The sequence below is a fragment of the Chiloscyllium punctatum genome, chromosome 12 (assembly GCF_047496795.1).
Source record: "Chiloscyllium punctatum isolate Juve2018m chromosome 12, sChiPun1.3, whole genome shotgun sequence".
NCBI classification, from domain to species: Eukaryota; Metazoa; Chordata; class Chondrichthyes; order Orectolobiformes; family Hemiscylliidae; genus Chiloscyllium; species Chiloscyllium punctatum.
This window is the reverse complement of record NC_092750.1, coordinates 13,997,883-14,013,455: the sequence shown is the minus strand read 5'-3', so window position 1 is coordinate 14,013,455 and position 15,573 is coordinate 13,997,883. Positions and strand designations below refer to the sequence as shown.

The 15,573-nt window shown below is 42.7% G+C and overlaps 1 protein-coding gene across 2 annotated transcripts in view; it reads left to right on the top strand.

The window, feature by feature from the left end:
* Window positions 1-15,573, top strand: part of LOC140483606 (ETS domain-containing protein Elk-1-like) — an 87,695-nt gene that overhangs the window by 626 nt on the left and 71,496 nt on the right. The window lies entirely within an intron of this gene.

Here is a 15,573-nt window from a genome sequence, read left to right as displayed (position 1 = left end):
AAAACTTTTTTTTTCGGTGGAGGAGTGGGATGGGAGGGGGTGGGGGGTGGAGGTGGTGAGTGGGGGAAATGATCGCCTCAGTGGGAGTTTGTCTTCTTAAACTGGCAGGGAGTGGGAGATGGAAATGCAAAGCACCGAAGGCTTAAGGCTGATTGCTACACGCTTCCGTCTCCAACGCATGCTGCTTTCCACCCTGTTTTCGCCTTTGGCACATATCCCGGGATTTGTCTGTGTGTGTGTGTGTGAACCCGTGTGTGTTTATGTAACAGTGAGATCAAAAGCTTTCCTGCTTAATTTTGGTGCCACCACTGCCCAAGGGCGAGAGTGACTGAAAAGATGGAACATTTTGGGACTGAACAGACAGGGGGAGGTCACTGGGTCTCACTGCAGAAACTTTGCTGTTGTCATAGAATTTAGGAGGAGGCTGTTTGGCCCATTCACCCTGCTGTACCATTCAATAAGATCCTGACTGATCTGTTGTGCCCTCCTCTGTAAGCTTCCATTCCTTTGTAGCTGTCAAACTCAACTTTGAGTAAATTCAATGAGCCAGCCTCCACCATTCTCTGACGAAGGGAATTCCTCAGACTAATAACAAATCTTAAACTGTCACCCTGTTTTAGTCGCGGGAAAAGTGCAGCAGGTCAGGCAGCATCCAAGGAGCAGGAGAATCGACGTTTCGGGCATAAACCCTTCTCCTGCTCCTTGGATGCTGCCTGACCTGCTGCACTTTTCCAGCAACACATTTTCAGCTCTGATCTCCAGTATCTGCAGTCCTCACTTTCTCCACCCTGTTTTAGTCACCAAACCCCCTCCCCGCAAGAGGAAACATCCTCTTGGTATCCACCCTTCACAATATTCCTCCTATTCTTACAACTCCAGTGATTATAGGTCTCATCCACTCTAACCCTTTTTTATAAGGCACGCTCTTCATCCCAGGATTCAGTTGAATGAACCTTCCTGAAACTACTACTAGCGCTGTTATATCCTTTTTAAAGTAATCATAACTTGTGCAATTTGGTCTCCCAGGTCAAGGGGAATAAACATGAGGTTTGAAAATGTGAAGTTGAGCCGCTGAGGAGAGAGTCTCACAGAGTTAAAGGATGTGGAGGGGCTAGGGTTGGACTGGGGTGGACAAAGTTAAAAATCACACAACACCAGTTTATAGTCCAACAGGTTTATTTGGAAGTACTAGCCTTTGGAACACTGCACCTTTGCCAGGTAGCTAGGGCAGGATCATAGGACACAGAATTTATCTTTTACTATAAATTCTGTGTCCTATGATCTAGCCACACTAGCTACCTGTTGGAGGAGGGGCGCTTTGAAAGCTTGTACTTTCAAATAAACCTTTTGGACTATAATCTGGTGTTGTGTGAGTTAAAGGAATCATTGAATCTACATAGTACAATTCCAAATGTCCCAAAGTCACTTCTGAAGTCTAGTTGTTGGAATAATGGAGTCAGTTGTGCACAACAAGCTGCCATAAGATAATCTGACTTGGTGAATTTGATTGAGGATTAGATATCAACCAGGGCACAAAGCTGCTCTTGTTAAAATTGTGCTGTGGGATCTTTCACATCCACTTGAGACAGGACTTCAATTTTACACCTCATCCAAAAAACACAGCACCTCCAAGGCCCTCAGTGCTACACTGGAATGGTAATCCTGAAGTTTCTCTGATTCAAGTGTTTGGAATGAAACTTGAATCCACAATCTTCCAACTGCAAGTATAGAAAGAGAGATAAACAGAATATGTTTTTTCAGGGAGATGGGGAGGGAGGCTAGAAAGATGCACATGGAAAAAAGGAATACAGTAAATGCTATTAGGTTTAGATGAAGCATGTGTGGACAGTAAATGAAACTGTTGGGCTGATGGGGCTGTTCCTGTAATGTATGTATACAGAGTGCAAATATTACACAAAATAAAGTACAATAGTAGAATCAACGTTGGAGAGCTCTGTGTTCAAATGAAAGACCAGCTCTCAGCTATAGACAAGAGGCTGCAGGATGGTCACCATGTACAATGGGCTTCTGTTGATCAGATGCCGCTTATAGCTATACCTCCCTTGAGATCTGCTGTCATGGTACGTTATGTTCATTGACTGTAGCTTGCCTGCAATTGCTCTGTGTCATCTGTCATCGAACCACGCCTAGAGTAACCTCTTGTTCGGCTGCCTCCACTTTGTCATCTAGAAGATATCTCTGTAACTTTTCAGTTATGAACAAATGGCCAACAGGCTGTCAATATCTTTTCTGGATGTAACTTTTTATAATATTTCACTTGTCTTGTAGTCTGTATATTTTCCATCCCCTTTCCAAAGTCTCTACATTTGTCCATTGATCTTTACTTATTTTCCATGTTTATGAGGCATATAGGAAAATGGATAGATCAGTGGTAGAGGCAAAAGTCCCCACATTTACTGAAAAAATAATTGTCCCTCTTTTGAGGGATTATAAAGAGTGTCGGTGTGTTGCTCAGTGTCATGGCACAAGAGTCATGCAAGAGTCCTTTATAAGTAGACAATAAACAAAATATCTTCCAACATAGTAAAGTATGCCAAAATAAATCACAAGGTCTCAAGAAAATCAACAGGAACCATCCCAATTAAATGTTCATTTTCCCTTTAAGACACTTTATTCCCTGCGGTGCTTATTGGTTGCCAGAAGCCTCAAGAGTTCTTATGACCACTGCACATTCCCTGTCCAGGGTGAGGCTGGCATGAGGAATGTAGTAGAAAGCAGGGAGGTGGAGCTGTTTAAGGGGGAATGATAACTTCACTGTGGTCTTTGCTGACTCCTTAATCGCAGGGATCCTCGGAACCCCTCAATTAGATTTGATCCTGTTACTCAATTCCTGCTGTTACTTAATATTTTATGCACTGGTTGAACCTGTTGGTTGAATTCCAATCTGGAGCTTACCTCCAGTTGCCACTATTTCACATATAAACCATCTGAAACCCTTGGTTAGGCTCCAGCCTGGCCCAGTCACCCCAAATTGTTACCAACTGTCAGAATCCCTTGATTGGATTCTAACTGGTATTACACTCCAGCTGTTGTAATTTTCTATACAAATTGGGCTGCCAGATATTGTTATTTATATTGGAAAGGATTGTTATGTTGGTTAAGTGTCTTAACCAAAATTCCCACTGGAGGTTCTTTCCCTTTTGTAAAGTACTGTACCATGCTTCACCACAGTAGAGGGACTGTAAAGAGGCGCGTTTTTCCTGTTCATTGTATGTTTTAGCTATAAAGTTTATTATGCTTTTCTCAGTTACAATATATTTGCTCACTGGCTTATTGCCACTTTGCACGTCATTCGTGTACTTGTCCTTAATGTTTATCCTCGTCACTTAAATGTGTCACAAATTATTGATGGTTCCAGGCAGCAGAAGCTCACAATTGCTTGTATTTGCTAGCCTATCCTGTGAAAATAGGGATACTGGGAGAAGACACTGAAGCCAGCTTCCTTGTAGCCAGATTCAAGAATCTCAACATTGATTGTGTGTTGAGAATCTCTTAATTACTTTTGATTGGTATGAAAAAAAAGACTTGCATGTATAACAGCGCATTGTGTAACCACAGGACTGTAAGAATGCCTTTGGTGTTGGCATGAAAGGAAAAACACAGATTGACATGTAGAAATTAACCAAACCTAAGCAAAAATAATTAAACCCTCCAGTGGGACTGTAAGAACCCATGGGTTGTTGTTGTGTGCACATCGACTGTGGCATTTTCTACATTTCAACAGAAAATGCCTTGCAAAAATACTTAATCGACTCTAAAGCTCTTTTGGACGTCAAGAGTTTGTTTCAGGTGTTATGAAAATGCAAGTCTTTCACGTTATAAAATTACATCTGGCTACAGACATATTTATTTATTAAGTACATTTTCTGATTATAAATGGATCTAGGCTTGAGGAACTGACAACCTAGATCTGAGAAATGTAGGTTTATAAAAAATCAGTAAGGTATTTTTCATGGAATGAAGGACGTGGGTTGTCAGCTGCTAAAACTGCCAATGATTCAGTTACTTTGTCTCGGTAGCACTAGGCTGAAAGTAAAGTATCATGTAAAGGTTGCTCCCTTTTGAAAATAAAATACTCAGTCTGATATTCAGTGGTTTGCACTGCTCAGAAACCACGAGAGAACTTTCTTTTAATGATGTGTTAATGCTGTGTCGAAGGAATCAGGTTGTCAAAAGCATTAGATAGATTGGTTCAAAACTTAAGCTAAGTGATGCAAAACATGCCAGTAACTGAATTGAACAAATGGTTATGCCATCAGTCAACCTCAAACCATTTACATTCTGATATTCTACATACAGTGCTGTTTTACAAGACTTCAGAGCCCCTGCCTCCATGATACTGTCCGCTCACAGTCAGAATGTTTGAGAACAAATCATCTTAAACTACTTCAAACAGCAATGAATTACCAAATCTATGCATATGTGTTTGATTGCCAGCTCAAGTTGGTAGCTATTTTAAGATGATTCACGCTGCAGAATGTCAGCAGAGAATGCAAGCTGATGTTCCAGTCCACTACTGAAAGAGTGCCATGCTGTTGGAAGAGCTTAATGAGACAAGAACCGATTACTTCTTGTGCTTTGTTTGGTATTTTCCATACTGAAGGTATTGGAAAGTTTAACTGGCCTAAAACCTCATCTGTTTTGAACCACATTGCTCCTTCTGTAGCCAAGAAGTATCATTAAGCCAAATATTGCTGGCATAGAGGCAGGTGGCACTACCAATTGAGGTATAAGGCCTCCTTATGGCATTTTGTATAAGGTTGAATGCGCTATTTCTGTTCTAATTGGGGACAGGGCATTCTCTTGTCCAACATTATTCCCTTAGGAGACCTGGATTTCAGCGAGACAGTGACCTAGTGGTATTGTCACAAGACTATTAATATAGTAATGTTCTGGGTACCAAGGTTCACATCCCACCATGGAAGATGGTGGAATTTGAATTCTGTACAAATCTGGAATGAAATCTAATGATGACCATGAATTGTCACCAAAAAAAACCCATCAAGCTGACTAATGTCCGTCATGGAAGGAAACTACCATCTTTACTTGGTCTAGCCTGCATGTGACTGCAGACCCATAAAAATGTGGTTGACTCTTAACTGGCCTCTGGGCAGTAAATACTGATGGGTGATCCATCTGCCTCATTGCTGTTTGTGGGATCTTACTGTGTTTCTGAAAAAGAAATTGCATGGGATGGTCAAGGCTGGAATGTTTGATTGGCTCTCGAGGCCTTTTCAGAGGGGAATTGTCAAGTGGAGGCCAGACCAGCTCAGGGTAACTGTGTGAGAGTGATCATTGTTACACATGCATAGGAAGTCTATGTGTATAGGTGAGAGAGTGGCATGTTCTGGGTGTTTGTGCACATCCCCACATATCATAATGTTTAGTTTTTAATGGAATATCTTCCCTCTCTCCAGTTATTGGGAAGAGAATTGTGGGGTTGAGTTGTATATTTGGTGGCCAATCCACTGCAGTCTCTTTGTCCTCCCCCTCTCTTTGTCTCCAACCAGTAAAGATACATTTCGTGCGTGATGGGATTATCTGCTCACCTCAGTCTGTAAAGTTGAGTTCATTGAGGGTGGTGGTGGAGGGTTGTTTTTCAGACTGGAGGCCTGTGACCAGTGGAATGCCACAAGGATCGGTGCTGGGACCTCTACTTTTTGTCATTTACATAAATGATTTGGATGCGAGCATAAGAGGTACAGTTAGTAAGTTCGCAGATGACACCAAAATTGGAGGCGTAGTGGACAGCGAAGAGGGTTACCTCAGATTACAACAGGATCTTGACCAGATGGGCCAATGGGCTGAGAAGTGACAGATGGAGTTTAATTCAGATAAATGGGAGGTGCTGCATTTTGGGAAAGCAAATCTTAGCAGGACTTATACACTTAATGGCAAGGACCTATGGAATGTTGCTGAACAAAGAGACCTTGGAGTGCAGGTACATAGCCTCTTGAAAGTGGAGTCGCACGTAGATAGGATAGTGAAGAAGGCGTTTGGTAGGCTTTCCTTTATTGGTCAGAGTATTGAGTACAGGAGTTGGGAGGTCATGTTGCAGCTGTACAGGACATTAGTTAGGCCACTGTTGGAAGATTGCATGCAGTTCTGGTCTCCTTTGTATTGGAAAGGTGTTGTGAAACTTGAAAGGGTTCAGAAAAGATTTACAAGAATGTTGCCAGGGTTGGAGGATTTGAGCTATAGGGAGAGGCTGAGCAAGCTGGGGCTGTTTTCCCTGGAGCATCGGAGGCTGAGGGGTGACCTTATAGAGGTTTACAAAATTATGAGGGGCATGGATAGGATAAATAGGCAAAGTCTTTTCTCTGGGGTGTTGGAGTCCAGAACTAGAGGGCATAGGTTTAGGGTGAGAGGGGAAGGATATAAAAGAGACCTAAGGGACCTAAGGTACGCATATGGTATGAGCTGCCAGAGGAAGTGGTGGAGGCTGGTACAATTGCAACATTTAAAAGGCATTTGGACGGGTATATGAATAGGAAGGGTTTGGAGGGATATGGGCTGGGTGCTGGCAGGTGGGACTAGATTGGGTTGGGATATCTGGTCGGCATGGACAGGTTGAACTGAAGGGTCTGTTTCCATGCTGTACATCTCTATGACTCCATGACTCTAAAGGATTACTTCAGACGTCATCCTGTAAGTTTCTAGCACCCTTTGTTTCTGAAAATATTAAAGGAAAGAGGTTACAAAGGACTGCTGATTGAATTTGAAGTATTCTGTTTTAGTTTCTCCTCTGAGTCACAAGTCAATGAAAATATCCTAGAGATTAAACTAATCCATAAACAGCCACATTACTATATCTACCTATAGTGGTATAGAATTACAGCATGAATTTCCCATATTTGAAATTTGGTCTCACCATGGGAATCATAGAATCTGCAGAAAGAGGCCATTTGGCCCATTGAATCTGCACCAACCCTCTGAACAGCTACCCAACAAGATCCACCCTCTCAATCCCACATTTCTCATCGTTAATACATCCGTGATCACTAAGGGGCAATTTAACATGGCCAATTCACCTAACCTGCACAGGTTTGGATGGTGGGAGGAAACCAGAGCACCCGGAGGAAGCCCATGCAGACAGGAGGAGGATGTACAAACCCTACACAGTCACCTGAGGCTGGAATCAAACCCAGGTCCCTGGTGCTGTGAAGCAGCAGTGCTAACCACTGAGTCACTGTGCCACCCCTCATGTATCACTGAAGGAGGCCATTTGTCTTGTCATCACTTTCTTAGTTCTCTCAGAGCCATCCAAGTGTTCCCACTTCACTGCACCTCCCCCATAATTTACAGCACATATGGTTGCAGAAAATTGGATTGCTAATCCTACAGTGTTTATTTCTTGCTTAGATATGGTGCAGTTAGTAGCATCCTAGACCAGCGAGACCAACAGGGTGGAGAATCAGATGTGTATGTCAAAGCAAAGTGCTGGAAAACTGAAAAAGAAAAGGGAAAGTGCTAGTAAAACTCAGCAGGTCAGGCAGCATCTGTGGAGAGAGTAAAGTTTCAAGTCCAACGTGACTCTTCTTCTGAACAATCATATTGGACTCAATGTTCACTCTGTTTCTCTCTGCACATGATGGATCTAATCTGTTTTGCTAAATAGCACATACTGTGCAGTAGCTTTAAAGCAATTGGGAATGTTGGTGTGTGATCCACAAGCTAGTGGGGATGTCGCTGGGGAAATCTTATGCATTGAAATATATTTCTTTAATGTCACCTGTAGGCATCAAGACCAGCCATGGTTTGTGGTACACACAGCAGGGAAAATTGAATTGATGCTGAAATGTCTGTCACAGTGGTGACTGGAGCTGATTAATGTGGCAGCCACTGAATGCCAATGTATCTTTTCATTTCCTTTTCCCCCCCTCTTTGGGAACATATTTTTGGCATCAATATTAATTAAGAGCATACATAATAACGAGTTACACTCAGGGCCCTGATCAGTGCATAACCGCTAAATTGTTTTGTGAAAATAAGTCTGTTCTGCTTATGTGTGTGCTTTATCATCTTTGTTGAGTTTTCAGCTCAAAATGTGAGGGTTGCAGAGTTTAATATTTCAGTTTTACTGTTAAGAACTCCTAGGGTTGAGATGTTATTTACAGTGAAAAGCACTTGCTATAGTTTAAGCTGCAGGTATAGTTAATATTCCATTACTGGTTTCATCCAGCATTACTCGAGCATATAAAGTCAATTTGTGGCAAGAATGGATTTAGACTTGTCTTAAATGGGACAAAGACACCATATTTCCTTCCTTGGCATCTGGGTGCATTTGATAAATATTCCAGTGTTTTAACCAGATGAAATGGACCGAGTTTCTCAGTCTCTTAACGCAGACTGTTGACCTTCTCGTAATTTACTCATGGGTCAGGATGAAAGAGGAAACCTGTGATGCTATATACAGCATGCAGCTCTGTTCATAGTGGTCTGCTGCTCTATCCAGCACTGCTATGAGGTCTCCTGTCCTGATATGCACATGTGTGTCTGTCCTGCACCCACACTAGCTAATCTGCAGTCACTCTGTGATGACTGATATCCAACTATGCCTCCTTCAGCCCCTCTTTCTGCTACCTTCCATCCACTTCACCCTTTAGATCAGTATCTCAATTTCAAAGTCACCCCAGACTTAAATCCTCCATCGCCAGACCGTGGCAACACGACGCCTGGAGGAAGAGCGCCTCATTTTCCGCCTCCAACCACAAGGGATGAATGCAGATTTCTCCAGCTTCCTCATTTTCCTTCCCCCCCACCTTATCTCAGTCCCAACCCTTGGACTCAGCACCGCCTTCTTGACCTGCAATCTTCATCCAGACCTCTCCGCCCCCACCCCCTCTCTGGCCTATCACCCTCACCTTAACCTCCTTCCACCTATCGCTTTCCCAACGCCCCTTCCCCAAGTCCCTCCGTCCTACCTTTTATCTTAGCCTGCTTGGCACACCTTCCTCATTCCTGAAGAAGGGCTTATGCCCGAAACATTGATTCTCCTGCTCCTTGGATGCTGCCTGACCTGCTGCGCTTTTCCAGTAACACAGATTTCAGCTTAAATCAACACTTGCCAATGTATAAAATCATTTTCGTTCTAAAAGTATCACTTCGGACTTCCTTCTTGTCTCCACAGAAGGAAGAAGTAGATATTTATCTTACATCCTATCTGTCTCAAATGTGTCCAGTGATTACCATTTGCCACAACAAAACAAGACTACTCTAGCCAAAAGTCCAAAGCTGCAGACTCTAGACCTCTGAAGTAAAACAAGAAGCCTTCACCAGGTTGTTGTAGAGAAAAATAGAATTGACATTTCAAATCAATGAACTTGAAAGGTCACAAGCCTGAAACATGAACTTAATTGTGGTTGCTATGTATGTAAACACAGAAGTTAATTTGTGTAAGATTCTACAAACAGCAAACAGTTATGTGACATATTTTGTGAATGACAGAGAGTCATAAAATCATAAAACTGTACACAAGAGTAGAACCCCTTCAGCTCTTGGAGTCTCTATACAACCAAGATGACTCCCATTTTCCCACACTTGGTTCATAGCCTTGAATGTTCTGCCACCTCAAGTGCTCATCCAAGCACTTTGTAAAGGCTGTGAGGTTTGTCTCCTCCACTACTCTCCCAGGCCATGCATTTCCATATTCCTACTAGCCTCTGGGTGAAAAAAACGTTTCCTAAAATCCCCTCTAAACCTCCGGCCTTTCATTTTAAAACTTGTTCTTGACCCTTCAACTATGGGGAGCAATTGCTTTCTATCCACTTTGTCTGTACTGCTCATAATTTTATACATCTTTAACAGACCTCCCCTCAACCTTCTCTACTTCAAAGAAGACAACTTGCACTTATCCAGCCTCCCATCAAAACTTAAATGCTCCATCCTTGACATCATTTGGGGGGATCTTCTCTGCAACCTCTCTAGTGCAACCACAACCTTCCTATAGTCTGGTGACCAGAACTGCACACTGGGTGGCACGGTGGCTCAGTGGTTAGCACTGCTGTCTCACAGCCCCAGGGACCCAGCTTTGATTCCAACCTCAGCTGACTGGAGTTTGTACATTCTTTCTGTGACTTCATGGGTTTCCTCTCACAGTCCAAAGGTGTGCAGGTTAGGTGGATCAGCCATACTAAATTGTCCTGTAGTGTCCAGGGATGTGATGTGCAGGCAAGGTGAGTTAGCCATAATGTGGGGTTACAGGTATAGGGGGGGAATATTCTTTGGAAGGTTGGTGTGAGCTGAATGGCCTGCTTCCACACTGTAAGGATTCTATCAAACTCCATTTGTAGCTGAACCAAGTTTCTGTACAGCTCCAACTTGACCTCCCTGTTCTTATAATCAGTTGACAAAGGCAAACGTCCAGTATGTCTTCTTAATCTTTTTGCTTTAGATTTGTCATTGATGATACTGGCATTTATTTCATTGGTTGATGATGTGGAATCTGCCAGTAGGTTTTTATTTAGATAACATCATAAATTGCAACATTCTATTGTGGATGGTTTTCAAATGTTCTGTCAAATATTGGCAAACTCTTGGCATAGCTTCCCCCCAACTCTATCATTTGAAAGATGGTCTCGGATCCTCCCAAAGTAACATTTGTCATTGCAGAGAGTGCTTTTTATTGATGCAGTGAAGGGAAATGTTTTGTATTTACGAGCAACATAGGAATGTTCACAGGACTCAAAAGCCAGAACTAATGTGTAAATTTATTTCCTCATTAATCTATGTACATTCCCAAGAACAATGGGGAGGTGGTGGTCATGTTACTGGACTAGTAACATGCTAATGTTTGTGGGTTATATGTTCAAATGGTGGAATTTGAATCCAATTAAAAAGTTGTAATTAAAAAGAGTCTAATGGTAACAATTTGTTGTACTTATTCCTAATGGAGGAAATCTACTACTTTTACCTGGTCTTGCTCACTTGTGACTCGAGACTCTTAAATGGCTCAGTAAGCCACTCAGTTGTAACAAAGTCTAAACAAAGGAATGAAAATAGTTGTTTGGTCATATGGAACTAGAGTATTGCTGAGAAAAGGCACATTTTGTTGAATTTTTTTCATCTTGACTCATCCCCAGATATTTTGCAAGAACACAAATTCAAGAGGGAAAAAAACAATGAGAAGAGAGTGCTGCTTTCTTGGCAAATTGGCGCTAATTGATAGAAGTGTTGTTTTGGAGAATGCACCCGTTATAGGTGATTTGATGATCAGAAAGGCTTTGTTTAAATTTTAAACCAGCAGGTTGGCTTTGATTGTTCAGGGCTGAGAAATGGAAGAGCAAATAATTATCATCTATGCTATTGGTTGAAACAGATGCAATTCTGATTGAAAGACTGGGACTGGATGTACTTGGTGTGGCACAGTGGCTCAGTGGTTAGCACTGCTGCCTCACAGCGCCAGGGACCTGGGTTTGATTCCTGCCTCGGACGACTATCTGTGTGGAGTTTGCACGCTCTCCCTGTGTGTACATGGGTTTCCTTTGGGTGCTCCGGTTTCCTCCCACAGTCCAAAAGATGTGCAGGTCAGGTGAATTAGCCATGCTAAGTTGCCCATGGTGTCAGGTGCATTAGTCAGGGCTACATGTAGGGTAGGGGAATGGATCTGGGTGGGTTACTCTTTCCATACAGTAGTTAATCTAATCTAATCTACAATGTATAGTAAATGTAGCTTCCACTATACACAATTGTGCCACACCATGACAATCCTAAATTGATTGTCAGAGAAATGCTTCATGCACTCAAGATTATTAAACAAATGCTGTCCAATCACAGATTCACATTTCCTGTTACTTACTGTGTTGTGAATTTTGCAAGTGTGGGCTGGTTGGTTGTGGTCAGTACCTTGATTATCGTGAACAATCGAAGAGACATGCTGTTCGATGCAACTTGCCAGTCTGAAATTTGCATGCCATATTATTCATGACATTATTCATCCTTTTGGCTTGATGGCAACATCCTGTTACTCGATACTGCAGAGTAGCAGCATGAAATCTGTCACTCAAACCTTTAAGTTCCTTAGCCTTCCAGAGTAATCTGAGTCACATTACACTTTGGGATTCCAACAGTTCCAAGCACTATAAGATTGACAGCCTTGTAAATAGGTCCCAAGGCACTTGTTTACTGTTAAAACATGATGCTGAATAATGGCTATCCTGATCAGTTAATTGTATATCGCACAAACTTATGATCACTCTTGGTCCTGCAAAGTGCCCAGTCTGCCTCCAATTACCTCAGCAAGCAAATCTTCTATGGACTACTAACCAGTGACCCCCTCCAAACCCCTCAGCTGATGATTCAGTACTTCTTCAAGTTGAACACCATTTGGAAGAATTGCTGGCGGTGACCAGAGCACAGGATATAATTTTAGTAGGAAGAATTCAATGTTCATTCCCAAGTGCAGCTCAGTAGCACTAATACTGATTTGAGCTAAGCCGTATTCTAAAGAGCATAAGTGATAGATTAAATTCTGTGATAGGAGGTGAAAGAATAATCTCCTTGGCATTGCCTTCACCAATCTACCTCTCATAGATGCATCTGTCCTTGATAGTATCAGTAGGAGACACCATTAATTTGATTTAATGTTGTCACGTGTACCTTGGTACAGTGAAAAGTTTTGTTTTGCATGCAATACAGGCAGATCATACCATACAAAGTGCATTGGGGTAGTAGAACAGAGCGAGGAAAAAATATTACAGCTGCAGAGAACGTACACATAGAGGGTGATCAACATTAAATTTAAAATTTGAGACATCCATCCAGAAATTTAATAACAGCAGGAAAGAAGCTGTTCTTGAATCTGTTGGTACGTGTATTTACGCTTTTGTATCTTCTATCTGACAGAAGTGGTTAGAAGAGATTATAATCAGGTTGGAGGGGTCTTTGATGATGTTGGCTGCCTTTCTCAGGGAGTGGGAAGTAGAGATGGAGTCACTGGATGGAATGGAGTCAATGGATGGAAGATTGGCTTGTGTGTTAGACTGGGCTGTGTTCACAATGCTCTGTAGTTTCATATAGTCCTGGGCAAAGCAGTTACCTTTCCAAGCCATGATGCATCTGGATAGAAAGCTTTCTATGGTGCCTGTATAGAAATTGTTAAGAGTCTTTATGGACATGCTGAATTTCTTTTAGCCTCTGGAGGAAGTAGAGGCAATTTTGTGCTTTCTTGATCGTAGCATCATTGTGGGTAGACCAGGACAGATTGTTGACGCTGTCAACCCTTTACACCTCAGCATCATTGATGTGTGTCCTTCACCTTGCTTCCTGAAGTCAATGACCAGCTCTTCCGTTTTGCTGACGTTGAGGGAGAGATTGTTATCTTTGCACCACACCACCAAGCACCCCATCTCTTTACTATATCCTGTCTTGTCATTTGAGATCTGACCTACAACAGTGGTGTCATCAGCAAACTTGTAGGTGGAGTTGGGACAGAATTTGGCCACACAGCCGTGAGTGTAAAGGGAGTATAGTAAGAGGCTGAGTACACCGCCTTACAGGGCACCAGTGTTGAGAATTATCATGTAGGAGGTGTTGCCCATTCTCACTGACTGCGGTCTGTGGGTCAGGAAGTCAGAGGGCAGAGTAGACAACTAGGTCTTGGAATTTGGAGATTAGTTTGGTTGCAATTGTGTTGTTGAGATTGTGAAGACAAAATCCAGACTTTGCATTTGATGATACCCTCCGTCATGTTGTGTAGTACTGCCACCATTCTAAATGGGATGAACAGAACAGAATAGATCGAGCAATTCATATTGGGCATTCATGTGGTGCTGTGGACTATGAGCAGCAACAGCATTGCATTTGACCACAATCTGTCACCTCAAGGCCCAGCATGCCCTCAGTGTATGATTGCGTTCAAGTTGGAAGACCACCCTTGGTGCAGGATGGCATTTCAGGAGCAGCACTAAGGGCATCCACATATGAGATGTCAAACTGGTGAAGCTGCAACAGAGGAATAGTTGGGAACCAATCAGTGGAAGCAGTGTGCAATAAGCAGGACTAAGTGGCCCTACAACCAACCGATCAGATTGGAGTTTTGCAGTCTTGTATCTAGTTATGAATGGTGGTGGATAAATAAGCATCAGGCAGGAAATGAAAGATCCACAAATGTCCCCAACCTCAATAACAGGGGAGCCTAGCACATCAATGCAAAAGACAAGGCTACACCATTTGCGTTCACCTCCAGCCAGAAATGTCAAATGGATCTGCCTTCAGCTTCCTTCTGAGGTTCCCAGCTTCACAAATGGCAGCTCTTCATCCGATCTGACGTCAAGAAATGGCTGAAAGCAGTGGATACTGCAAAGGAGATGGGCCCCAACATTGTTCCAGCAAAACCAATGAAGACATGTGCTCTGGAACTAGCCACATCTGTAGCCAAGCTTTTCCAGCACAGCTAGGTAAAAAACTGCTGTGCTTTTCCAGCACCACTCTAATCCAGAATCCTTTTCCAGTACAGCGACAACCCTGGCATCTACCGAACAATGTGGAAAGCTGCTTAGGTATGATCAGTACATAAAAAGCAGGACAAATCCAACCTGGCCAATTACTGCCCTCTTAGTCTACTCTCAGTCATCAGTAAAGTGATGGAAAGGGTTGTCAACACCTGCTCAGCAATAACCTGCTCAGTGAAGTTCAGTTTATGTTCTGTTATGATTACTCCTTATTGGCCTTGGTCCACACATTAAAAAAAAAGAGTTGAATACCAGAGGTGAGGTGGGAGTGCCTGCCCTTGGCATTACGGCTGCATTTGACCAAGTGAGGCATCAAGGATCTTGTGCAAAACTGGAGTCAGTGGGATCGGAGAAAACTCTCCGCTGGTTTTAGTAATGCCTAGCACAAGGGACAATGGCTGTGGTTGTTGAAGATCAGTCATCTCAGGTCCAGAACATTAATCAGGATTTCCTCAGGATAATCCATGGGCCAACTATCTTCAACTATTTCATCAATGACCTTCCAGCCATCATAAGGTTAGAAATGGGGTTGTTAGCTGATGATTGCACAATGTTCAGCACCATTCGCAACTCATCAGATACTGAAATAGTCCAGGTCCAGACAATTTCCAGGCTTGGGATGACTAATGGCAAGTATCAGGCAATGACCATCTCCAACAAGGGAGAATTTAAACATTTCTTCTTTACATTCAATGAAATTGCTATCACTGATTCCTCCACTGTCAACATCCTGGAGGTTACCATTAACTAGAGACTAAACTGGACCAGTCATCCAATTACTGTGGCTACAACAGCAAGTCAAATGAATTCTATGATGCATAACTCACCTCCTGTCAGCCCAAAAATCTATCCACCATCTACAAGGAATAAATCAAGAGTGTGATTTGTGCAGCTCCAATGACACTCAGGAGTCTTAAAACTATTGAAGACAAAGTGGCCATATTGATTGGTACCCCATCCACCATTTCTAACATTGACTGCCTTCACCACTGACACACACTGGCAGTGATATGTGCCATCTACAGGATGCACTGCCTTAATCCACCAAGGCCCCTTTGACATCTTTCAAGCCTGTAACTCCTATCACCTGGAAGGGCAAGGA